A 13,606-nucleotide genomic window follows, 5' to 3' on the forward strand; every position below is an offset into this window, starting at 1 on the left:
CCATTTAAGAGAAAAACTATTCTTTGTAGTAAAAACATGTTAAGCAGCAGAATATAAAAGAAGAATTGGGGATAATTTATATGCATACTGTATGGCACAGTAACACTTTGGTTTGTTCTCATGTCATGATTTCAGTGGTGTGCACCAGCTGCCCTTCCTCTGAACTGGTAAGCAGAGATGGTATCATTATTTGGGTAATATCATAGACACTAAAGTCATACATTTTAATATGCATGTTTGCTAGTGCATTGTAGTGAGGGCCACTTGAATTTGAATTTATTTATTTGATAGGGACAATGCAATTTAACATAGTTCCAATACAGAGCATGAAACTGATGTGCTGCAGACAGTTTATAGATATTGCTAATTGTCAACTCTTGTCCCTAGTTGGGCTTTACATGCACAGTATAGCCTAATTAAAATATTCAGCTTTCATTATCATAAAACCACAGAACACTACAGATATGGAAGTACAATAAAATACACATACTAAAATACATTGATTGTGATTGTGTGAAAACAATAACAAAAACAATACAATATAATTAGCTAAAAATGGGTACAGCTCTAGTTTGCTTTTAGCCAGCACTTAACCTTTGTTGTTGTTGTTGTATATGTGCAATTAATTTGATTTCAGTTGGTAATGCGTTCCAAAGTTGACAGCCCTTTGAAATGCCATGCTCAGTGGGACCCTTATTTGAGTTCACCTTAGCTACCCCTTTTAAAAATGGCCAAACATGATGCTAGATGTGACTATCTCCATTACAATTTTCCTACATGTATTAATGTATAGAGTGCACAGAGGGTCTATAAAAACACTTCTCATTACAAATTCATGTCACAAATTCTATTAATTCACCTATAACACACATGCAGCACATATGAACACTAAATTTACATTAGGCTCATATGTGACATATTCTCTACATAACTACTTTTTTCTTTTAATATACTATATTCCCACTAATACAAGTAAAGGGCTTGTTTTATTATTAATGTTCATCATGTGTTCTCTGTTGCTCTCCTCTACTCATGTGAAGAATTCGTGGAGTCCCAGTCGAACACATTCTGTACCATAACAGTGCCTTGCGATGTATTTTAGCAGAGAGGATCAATTGGGATTTTTCTGTGGTTCCTTTTCATTGATCCAGAGGTGGCTTTGCCGGGCTGCTGCACACTGTTCCATTTCAGCTAAATTAATGGAAGTTCCCAAGAAAAGTAATTTTGTTCACATGCTGTAATGACTAGGTGATATCTGTCAATAATCCTACTGAGCTCATAATTGATTCCAAATTCACCTCATCCTGGATTAGGTCTACAAACCAGGGTGCCTCGAAACTTCTCCCTTGAACTCCCTGTAAAACTTTTATCTTGAAGAGCTTCCGCTCAGAGGCTTCAGTTTTCTGCATTTATTTAGTTTTCCATGTCATCTGCCCAGATTTAATTGCTCAGGGCCCCATGACGTATGCCAATTCCCTCAGAAGCTGGGAAGCAAAGCGAGTATGTGCTGCAGTTTTGTGACTGTAATTTCCTTCAAGTCAAGGAAAGCAGGCAGGAAACACCTGCCAAAACTAGTTTACGTTCATGTAACGAAACGCAACTTCTATCTTGGCTGACACATCAACAGAAGAGACTAAAGTTTCTTTCATAAATTCTAACTGTATTGTGAAATCCCACTAGTCACCTCCCCAAAGCCCTAATGTAATATAGGTTTTATGAGAGACATCCGCAACCTCTTCAGCAAAGTGAGAGTTTAGGTGCCATGGTATGGTCCAAATCAAATGCAAATTTTTGTCTTGTGCATTGCTCTCTCTTTCTGTCCCTCAATCTCTCACTGTCTTCCTGACTCTCCATTGTGTGAGTTTCATTCAGCATGAAAATTACCAACCATGGGAGTAATGTCCTCACAGCATAGTTGGCTGCTGTAGTAGATAATTATCATGTCACTCGGGTAAAAGTTGTGTCTTGTAACGTGACATGCCTTGACATGCCTTGTGATGGAGTGATAATATTATCCGTAGCTGGGAGAGGGCAAAGAGGTTGAATGGAAAAACAGGAGTAATTATCATATTACATTGCTTACATCCCCCTAGCTATTAAGATATTGATTGCCTGAAAATGTTTTCCACAGGATGCTGCACTGCTCTTGTTTAACGCTAGAAAGGCCAAGAAGCAGTAAATTGATGGCTGATTGAAATTGAATACTTTAAAAAAAAAAAATCTTTCACTTGTTGCATTTTTACAATGACAGCATTGTAGTAGTTATAACACACACTCTCCATATGGTTTCTTAGATACTGGCATTTCTAGAATTAAGATTAACTATACAGAAGGTGAAACTCTGGTAAACCTGACAACTTCGTTTGAAGGATTACATCCTCCTCTAGGAGTTGAAAAAATCTGCCATTTATGATTCCATGAGATGTCTTTTTAACATAGATATCAATACAGTCCAAGTTAAGTGCAAATCTAAAACACACCACTCCCATTAAGAGTGCATGTAAATGTTACCAGCTTACAAAACTGAAAGTTGTCATCCTAATTGACCATTCACCAAGCTCTATCACCCTGTTTCCACACCTGTCATGCTTCCCAGTCTTGCATGGTGCAGTAGTTTACAATGATAACAGTGGAAACTTAGCACTCAAATATCTTAAGTTTTAAAGAAATAATTGGTCCTTGATTTCCAACAGAAAAAGGTAAAGGCAGACTCATCATTTCTAGCTGGCGACTGTCAAGTTTCCAGCCAACTGTTGCTGACAGATTCAACTGTTGCTAGCTAGCTAATTAAGCTAACGTAAGTTCCATTCCATAAATGATTATCCAGAAGATATGGAAACAAGAACTACACATTACCCTTGTATTGCAGTTAAGAGCTGGTTAATCCGAGTATATAAGAATGATAGGGAAATATGTAAGATTAGACTGTTATTTCATTCTAACTTAACCCCGCTTTTTTTGCTAACATATTTGTTCCTATTTTGGAACAGTATGCACTTTTAATGTTAAAAGAGAAAAGCCTTTTATTATGAATGTGTTATGCTAAAAGGTTTGTTAAAACACAATGATGGGTGTCATTGGCTGTGATTGCTAGCGGGTACATTTTCCAAAGTCCAATGAAGACCAGGACAGAGATGCTAACGTTACCCTAAATTTTGACAGCATCCAGGACTGACTCCATACAGTCAGAATACTACACAGTAGATGTGGTAGTCATAGTTTTTTTGTTTGTTTGTTTGATGGTTTGTTTTATGTAACCTGCAACTCAACTGCTATAATCTCAATTCATGTTCACTGCTGTGGGTAGTAAGCTAATTAGCTGAGCATGCTAACAATTGAAGCTTACCTTAGATAAGATAAACACACAATTTAATCCTTTCATTTTTGCTGTAGTATTTTTGGTTTTAGAAAGTTTAAAAATAGGCATCATCCTCTAAACTTTTAAACAGAGCATCACTCTTACTATAGCCCTATGCACATCATTTTGGGATGTGGACAAAAACAAAGCTTGACAGGTCTACCATGCTTAATTACAGTTGCTAATCTATGACTGGAAAATCACTATACGGGACGATGGGTTTAGCATGATCCCCAAAATATATTACCCAGGCTACTCACCCATGCCTAAACCTCATCCTGTTCAATGTCCAATGTCTTTTTCAGTGTTTGTGTGACTCCTTGTTCCATACATGGTAATTCCTATTCTGTTAATATCTGTCAATATTTGTTAATAAGACATGAAGATGTATAAAATATTACTATAGCTGTGACATAATATTAACCACAATCCTATGGTCATGTAAATATCTTTGCTGAAAGCATCCATCAAAACCCCTTAATGATCTAATGAGTCAAGTCCTTTGGGAGTGATGCATTATGCCTCAAAGGGCACATGAATGTTTATGTTGGCCTTGAAAGTACAGCCACAAGGTTGCAGGAGATGATTCGGTTGACTTTTATTTTATTATCTTTTGCTCTGAAGATTAAAAGAACAAGCTTGTTTTGAACCCACAATTAGCTCAATGTTTAGCTTAATGCCATTAATCTGTCAGGCACATTTGCACTCATGCATTGAGTGTGAGGCTCACACAATTAACACAGATCTCACAATTTCACGCCACACATGCCTTTTCTCACGCTGACTTTTTGTCTTCACTTCCTTGTGATTTTTAAGCAACGAAACCACAGGCGTTTTTTTTTTTCAAAGTTCAGATGGGCTGAGGCTGAATGAGATTAAGACAGCACTTTCCTCCTTGAGAACTCTGATTTCTCTGTCATGTATCAGCTTTTTACATGTGAACATGTGCAAGATTAAGGACTGCAGAGAGAGAAAGTAACAGTACCGGAACCTATTATGTAATTTCCATCTCCATATTTTTATATTTGGACTCCACTAAAGTAGCTTTGCATAATTCACGGTCCAAAAAAACTCCTAATTTATCTTATACTGGCCCTTTATGCAGTTCAGCCTTTCTCTTAATAGGTAGTCTCAGCTGCTGTCTCTTTAAGGCCCCCCTCCTAATAAGCCCACTCTGTTCTGATTAGCCAGTTTTCTGGAGGCCTGTTGAGGCAGCTGTATCACAGCTGTGTAAAGTTACCACCGATGCAAACCCAACATTTCTTGCTTTACTAATTCAAATTAAAATCTTTTGCATGATTACAGAATAGGCGACTTTTATTGTAAATAATTTATGGGAAATTAAACATGCTCCTCACCAAATTAGCTTTCGTTAGCAGCGCTAAAAACCAGTTGACACAAGAAGATATGGACATATTTTTTCAGCGGATTACTTAGAAATAATGCAGGGAGGAATAGTACAAGCAGACACAGCCACAGTGATTATGATGTTTGACGATGAGCTGCAGACGACCAGCACGCTTCCAACAGGTAAACAACTTATTTTACTTTGCTGTGCTGTGTAATGGAAAAACACTCACAGCGTTCCAGCTCGACTGGAGTCATGGCTCGACGTGACTACCCCCAAAAACAAAAAAAACCCACCATAATGTTGGCGGAGCAGAGCAGTGAACTCACACTCTGTGCATGGAGCAGATGATCATATAAAGAATATCAGCTCGGGATGAAAGTAGAAAAAACGTTGGAAACCGAGCGGTCAGAGCAGTCTGAGGCTGATGCTTTTTGCTCATAGGGATTACTTCTACATAGGTTTACCTCATTGTTTGACAGTTTGGCCACATTTAACACGAACATCTGACATTGTAACATTATGATAGAAAATAAGGAAAAACATAATATGTCCCCTTTAAAATAAGTCAATCTAAAGTCCAACTAAAAGTGAAACTAAAACAAAGCAGCCTGTAGAAGTCTAAATAAGTTGGTCTCCAGCGCTTAATGTTTTAAATATTTCTTAAATTCAGACACATTTATATTGTGATGAAAAGCTCTGCTCTGTCTGTGCTCCTCTCGCTGTGCTGTCCGTCTGCCCTGACACAAACACTCCACACCAGAAACACAAAATGAAAAGTCAGAAATCAGCTTCTCTCACTAATACAGTTAAAATTAGTGAGCCATGCTTCAAGAATAAGGTCAAGTTTAGTGAAGAAATCTGATTACTGACCTGCTGCACGTACACAAAGATTTACAGTAACCAGGTTACTACAGCGAATGTCAGGGTAGCCAGGTCTGTGTGACAAAAGAAGCACAACGGCCAATAAAAACCAGCCCAATACCAGAACTCAAAATATGCCTCTGCCAAACCATATACTCTGCTTTTAAAGTCCCACAGCATTGCTATCATTGCCAAATGTATTGTAATATCTACAAAGTAACACCATAAATGTGTGTGTGCCAGCATTAAAAGCAGTTTTCCAGAGTTGGGATTACAGCACATTGTGTGTGTGTGTGTGTGTGTGTGTCCATGGGTGGTGTGTTGGCATGTGTGTATATGCTGATCTGGAGTCAGTTTGGAAGGATTTGGATATAAATAAATTATTTCATTTAAAACATGGATTTTTATTTATAGATATTATTCATGCAATTTGCATGCAAAATAGGTCTACCCAACCTGCAGACAAAAAATTCAACCTGCAGCAACACTTCAAAAGTTGCCCAATTCCACAAGAAAACTGTGGACCTGGCGACCCTGGTGAATGTAAACACACTGATCGATTAGGACATGGTAAGCTAATGTTGAACTACACATTCAAAACCTGACCACATCTGGTTTGATTATAAATGGATTTTTATCTACATTGTTTCTTCTTTATTCAGATTGACTTGTGGCTGCAGTTTGTCAGAGATCAGCTAAACTGGTTCTGGGTCTGTATTAAGATGATGATTTATTCAGATATTACTTCTATTCGGATAGACCTGAGACACTAAAGTGGGGACTGTCGAATGATGGGAGCAACTTGGTGAGGAGCATAGATCTTTCTTATCCTATGTTTTGAAGAAAAATTGTGTAATATCTGGAGTGTATATCAAAAATGCTACCCAATAAACACAAATAAGCAAAAAGAAAAAGTCATGAAATAGCTGTTGGTTCATAAGGCCAGAGAGAGGTCGAGTGGGTCAATTTAGCATGAATATGGTGAATGGTAAACCACAGAACCATAGTAAACCATTTGGTTCTGGATGCCAAGTGATATTTAAAAAGCTCACTTAATGAAAAAAAAACAACAAAAAAACATTTTGTTCTGATTTTTCTCTCTAATTTTCTTTTTTCAAAAAGTGTAGCCTTTGAAAACATTTAAAACAAAAATGAATAAAAGCAGTAACAGTTGCTTGAATGATTGAATGTGGGGCTCTATTAGAAGGTGCTGCAATACACAGCTGAAGAAACAAAGCAACAAGGTGGGACATGTTTTTACCTTTCATCATTTTCCTCTCTCCGCTTTGAGAAGAGAGAAGGTATCCAATTCAGTCCCACCTAACCAAAACAAAAGTAATTGAAACCTCATATCAGCACCAAGGTTCCATTTTCATTTCATGCTGCAAAGTCCAGGTCTTGTGCTGATTTCCATATAAATCATAGACAAACTTTGTTATTTTGCTTTTGTGGTTGGCCTATACTGAGGTTGGCACTGTTATTTGTATCATCTGTGTACCTTAAGGATTGAACTGATACATATGAAGAGATGATCTCCGCTTGCACTGATGGGAAAAGGAGAACTTTTGTCAAGAAAGCTTGAATTGACCTGTAGAAATAACTGTAATTAAGGTTTTCCCATTGGACAGATGGATCACTGACATAGACACTGATTTTGAATAGGGCTCTGAAAAATACAGTTCTCTTTTGTTTTTGTTATAGTAAATAAAGTGGTGTAAACAGATTACTGAGTAGTTACCAGCAAAAAATAATAATTCAGTAAGATGACAAAAATATCACTTAACACAGAAATACACAGCAGCAAGTCTAACCTGAAAACAAGCAGCTTTGCACTATGCTATGTTATTGCAGAAGAGTAAAGTCGACCATTCTTGCATTGCCATTTCAATGTCATGATTGTCATTATGCAGGTGTCCAGTGAGTGCTGATGGTTTGTAATGTATTTCATTAAATTTATGACTGCTTTGGAGCCGTTACTGACAAGGAAATCAGGGTTCAGCTGATCTGAGAGCGTGTCCCTCAGCACACATCAATAAACCCACAGATCCGACCAGCATGGGGAATGAGTTTGTTTACCTGGCTCCTTATCACTACTGCCTATGGAAAACAAGAGTTTCTGTTAGCCTGATGTGTGTAAACACAACAGGTATTACATGTACAATTACAATACACAGCAGCAAACAAAGGCTTTGAGCTGATGAGATGGGAACAATAAACAGAAACAGTCCAATATTAGCTTTGCTTGCCAACTAATGCTAGCAGCTATGTGTAGACACTGATATATATGGCTTTTTAAACTCCTTTTGATGGTATTTGTTGAAAATAACGTGACCATATCCAAACCCTAATCCTACAGTAATTTCTATTTATTTTTAATATGTTAAATCTTCCCATTCTTCTGTTTTCAACATTCACAAAAATTGGTTTCCTAGAATACTTGTTACTCACCAGTCACCACAACATTTACTGCAAGAACAAAATAAAATCGGTGAGGTGACATGAAAAGTGGTAATATTTACTTTAAACCTACAATAACGGATTTCGATCACTTAGGGGCATCACCTTAAAAAGTTAATATGGTGCACATTTGCTTATTTACAAATCCAACAGATAAGGAGCAACATTAGTGGTATTTTGAGTTGTGTTTCTGTCCACGTGATGAATGTAAGTCACTCTTCTTTTTTGCTCTGCTTTGGTTTCCTCCAACTCCTAAGGGAAATATATCTGTTATATCTGTTTTTAGAGCTTTCTTACCAAAGACAGCTGCGTGCTGTTTCTGTATATGACATTTATGAGAACAGTGAAAGTGAACCAAAACAGTAAAGTTGTAGATCGTAAAACCAAAACAGTGAGTTGAAAGATACTATAAAGCTCCTTAAAGCTGAGGGCAGCTGCAAAGTGTTATGATAAGGTTCATCACTATGAGTGACCCCCTTCACATTTAACAGAGTCATTTGATCCTAGCTATTGTAAAAATATGAGGTACTGCAGTTTTACAATGAGATAGATTGGTATTTAAAAATATACTCATCTAATGTCACAAAGAAAGGCTGCAACAGGAAGGTGTCCCAACCACAATAAATGAGACAAAAAGTCCTCCCTAACACCAACAAGCAGCCAACTCCTTCCTAATGCTAAACACCAGAGAACTATGACTCAAACCTATAGTAAACAAGATATTTAACTGATTTTGAACAGGGTAATAGTTAAATTGTACTTAAATAATGAATATTTTAAGGGTGTTTTTATCAATTATGAAGCTCGGTTTGTCTTTATTCTCAGAAGATAACTGTAGACACTTTCATAATTCATTCCTCAGGGCAGCTCCAGATATTTCCCCTTCATTGCATCACTTGTTCAATCTCAGTTCTTCGGCTTTTCCCTTTGGAATATAGGTTGACAAATATTAATCTGGCTGTCCAGAGAAATAACATAAATTCATAATTCATCTGTTGTCATGTAGCGTTGCCTGTCTAATCAACAAACCACCTTGCCCATGTGTTGTTTTATTAGCTCTTGTGACCTCACCTGTTGTCTCCCTGATCAGGTGATGAATGACTTTCATATCAGGTTAGTGCCAAAGTAAGATATACTGCAGGTGATGCCAGAGCCGAAGGAGGGAAATTAATTAAGAAAAACAACCATGGACACAAATCCCAGTAAGTGTATGCAGTATCCACAGTCGCTCACAACAACAAAAAGATGCATCAAAGCTTTCTTTGTTTGCTTTTGTAGAAGAATGAGTTTCATTTAGGTCTATGTGAAACATGTCTCATTTGAAGAACAGCAAAGCTAACAGCTGCATAGTTTTACTGATTGCCTGCTTCATCTGCTGTTATTTTCTCTTAAAGCATGATATTGTTAGTTTAACAGTATGAGTCAAAGCAATTGGTATGAACTGAGAAGTGAATCGCTTAGTACACAAAGCCATCTGAGTGCCTCTGTGTAAAAACTGAAGAACTGGGAGGTTTGCTGAATCATTTAGGGCCCCGCTTAAAGAAATTTGAAAGAAGACAGCGCTTAATGAGATGTATCTAGGGATTCAACGGTCATGGTATTATTTTCCTACAATTCAATCCCATAAAAAATGAGCGGCTGTCGTTACCAACATTGATTTATTCCCACAGGTGTGCATTAGTTTCAGAGCCAGTGCCTTTTCATGGCAAGCTGCCAGAGATTAACTACAGCACATCAATATGCTTCGTAGAGACATCCTCATAGGATTTCTTCTTACTTTGCTGTCTCAGCTACGGCTCTGCTTTTGTTACATTCGTTTCTGTCGGATTTATGGAAGGGTAAGCCTGCAGTCAATGTCAGTGTTACTTACTGTAGCTTAGCTTTGTCTGTCACAGAGCTGAAACTTCATCTGTAGAGCCACACACATCCAAAAGGAATTACAAGGGAACATGGGTGATAAAGTATTGAAAGATTTCTGTCTTTTTCTATTATTCAGTGTGAATTTTCTGTTTGTGTGTGTGTGTGTGTGTGTGTGTGTGTGTGTGTGTGTGATTGCATAGGTTAGTCATTAAGACATTCACAGATTAATTTTAGTAAAACGTGAAGCAGGGACCCAACTTCAACCCACAGATCAAATCAGCACGTTATGAGTTGTGTGCCAGGGGACTTTTAAAATGCTTTCCCATAGTGTACCAAGAAAAATTCAATTATAACTGACTAATTGAAAACAGTGCAGAGAATGATTGAAATGAATTAATTTGTTAAAGAATGTACACACATACTAGCTGAAGAGGTTTGAAGAGAGTCTTTGGTTATTAGGTAAATTGTTATTTTAATGGAAGGCAGCACAGAATTATGTCTCAGTGGAGCTGAGATGTTGGTGGTGGTGAAAATTTGAAAACCACAAAGGGTTTTATTTTTGTTTATATTTTTCCAACTCTGGTTAATCTGCATATAGGTTTCAGTACAATGGCTCATCATAGCATTTAGAAGAATCTACATACACCAGCTCTCCTGGAGGACTTTAACTATCCCTTCACCTTAATGGTTCCCAAGGTATGGTATAGCTGGAGATGGTATCCGAGCATTTCAATTAGAAAGTGACTGCTCAAAGCCTTTAATGTTAGGCCTGTCTTCACTGTCACAGACAAGATGCTCTTTGGCAGTCAGGAAATGCTGCAGTATGATTGACACCTAAATCGTCTCTGCAGACAGGACTCAGGTTATTGGACCACCTTCAAGGGCGCATAAAAACAACAGGGAATTGGGGCTGAAATTAATAGTGTTGAGGCGGAAAAAATAACATATAACATGGTAGCTCAGGAGGGGATTAAAAATAACAAATAGCTCAATAATTACTACAGTTACGCTAATTAAAATTTCTCTTCATACTCTGGAGAAATTAATCCTGTCTGAATGAGACTTACAGCTTGGTTAGTTTTTAGTTGGATGTAGTATCTTAACTCCATTTGAGGACTTCTAGAAATTTGTACCGTGTCGTCAAGCATTTTACTCCATAAATGTACCATGATGATGAAAGTATACGAGGTAAAAAGTAAGAGCTACTTCAGACAGCTTGTAAACTTTGTTAGTTGTAACTAAAGAAGTAACAAATTGATTCATCGGTATGGTTTATTCTATAGATTGAGGATGTTATCGTGCCCAAGGCTCATTCTGAATGAGACTCCTTTCATTTTATGGTTGGTCACATTAATATTATTTTGTAAGCTCATAACCATCAAAAGGAAAAACTACTAGGAAAAATCTTTTAAAAAAAGATGACAATATGAAATGCACATAACACTGATACCAAACTGTCACATTTTAATAACTGACTGAAACACTCTAAATGACAACAATACATGTGTTAGACCCCTAAAGACATCAGAGAAAAAAATTGGAAAGAAAGTAGAGAGCGAGAAAGAGAACTGCATGTTGAGTTACTCAAAGAAAGGAAACTTTCTGGAGTTTAGTTCATCAGAAAAGTCAGACAACTGTATTTGGAATAGCTGAGAGACATGAATTCTCCAGCAGTGAGACAGTGATGATCATCTGTCTCCATCTTAGAAGCATAGTGACAGAGAGAGAGAGAGAGAGAGAGAGAGAGAGAGAGAGAGAGAGAGAGAGCAGTCTGGAAACTGGGACCTTGAATGTCTGGAGCTGCAAGTGTGAGATAATAATGAATTTAGACAGAATATTCATTGAATAGTTTTATTATTTTACACTGAATAGAATACACACCTTACATGAAGATTAAGAAGACAAACTTCAATCCAAAATATGAACTACTGTGTTATCGACATCTCTTAACTATCCCCTGCTGTTCTTTTAATTTATTTCGTTTTTGCTTGCTCCTGTTCTAGTACTGACTGCACCCACACTAACAATATAGCACAATACAAATTAGTTTAGTTTTGGTAGTTAGACCAGAAGACTGTGACGTGCACATAGAGCTGCAGTGTTAAAGGAGAAGAATACATTGTTGGACTGGATGCCAATACAACAATTAATCACTGCCTGTACTGGTGTGAAGTGGTTTATTAAATAAAAAATGCTCTTTATTACAGCAAATAAATCTGCCTTTTATCAAATTTCACAAGATTTGGAAATGATTGCAAGCCTAAAAACAACTATGTCATCATATCTGTGACACAAACCGTGGCAGAAATTCTCACGTGCTTATGTTTCCAATGTTTTCTATGAACTGTGCACTAGCCCACACTAGTGTAATTTAGCCATAGGGTTACAAAGTATGGCAGTGCAAGAGAGCAGTGGATGAGTTCAGCAACCTTGTGGCCGGTCTTTATCACACCCGTAATAACAGAGGAGAGAGTAATTCCATTGATAATGAAATCTGACTCAATATATTCACCGCCCTACTTGTCATTCTGCACACACTCTGCTCAGTGTCACTTTTTGGAGTAAATTAATCATTCCAGCTGTTATTTACATCGAGTATGTCCACAGCTGTATCAGCCAAATTATTGCCATAAATCTCTCTAATTCTGGAGTCTGTCCACTTTGTATATTTGATAGACGTGCATGAATTTAACCTGATCAAAACTTTGAGCCTGGAGATGTTTTCTCCGTTTCTTCTTGTTTGCATCAATAAAAGCCAACTGTATTGATACACGACTTTACAAGACTTTAATGAGCCTTTTCTTTCCATGAAATATCCCCAATGATTAAACACACAACTAAACGAGCTTACTGAAACACTATAAATGCAAATTTGTGTGGTTGAAATGCAAATACTGTTCTATTTGCATGGAAAAAGCCATATCCTGACTCATTTCTTCCTTAATTGGAAGGGAAGTCTCACATTGTTTCTCTTCTAATTGATAGAAACCAAAAGATAGAAATGGTGAACACAAAAGGGCATCCTGCACCTTCTACTCTGCTCATGTCCTGGCATTACTTGTTGGTTACATGTGATTACAGACTGTTGCTACAGATACTGTAGCAGACCAGGGCTTGTACTGTAGTCCAGGTTTCATCTCCAGCTTCTGTGTTTCTGGATAGACCTTATTATTTTACACAAATTTTATCAATATTCAGCACCAGATTTACATACATTCAGTTTAAATCTGCAATCTGTGTGTAATTAGCACCAGATTTAGAAAGGCAGCAGCCAATTTCTCAATCAGCGACTGGGACTGCCCTCTGGCCACATTCTCTAAGAGCCTGTCCTCCCAAAAAAAATGTCCCTATAGGTCATAAACTATGTCACCAAAAACAATCTATAGTTACCTTTGAGTGACAGACGCCATCTTGCAGCAGTAAAAATTATGACCCGCAGTCATAATATATATATATATATATATAAACGTCATCTGCAAGTCAGATGACGTTTATATATATATAAGGTGACTTCCTTATTAAATTCAGAGTTGGGTGGATGGCGAGACAGTTAGTTAGGTGGCAAAAAGTGGACTTAGCAGGAGGAGACTGCTATTTGCTTCCCATTTCCAACCGTGAGTCGGGGCATTTGGTGGTGGTGTTCACTGTTGCCATGACGACAAAGGTTGCCTAACTGTAAAGAAGTAGTAACCATGTTTCATGTGAACATTTTAATGCAA

The sequence above is a fragment of the Thunnus maccoyii genome, chromosome 21 (assembly GCF_910596095.1).
Source record: "Thunnus maccoyii chromosome 21, fThuMac1.1, whole genome shotgun sequence".
In the NCBI taxonomy this organism is placed as follows: Eukaryota; Metazoa; Chordata; class Actinopteri; order Scombriformes; family Scombridae; genus Thunnus; species Thunnus maccoyii.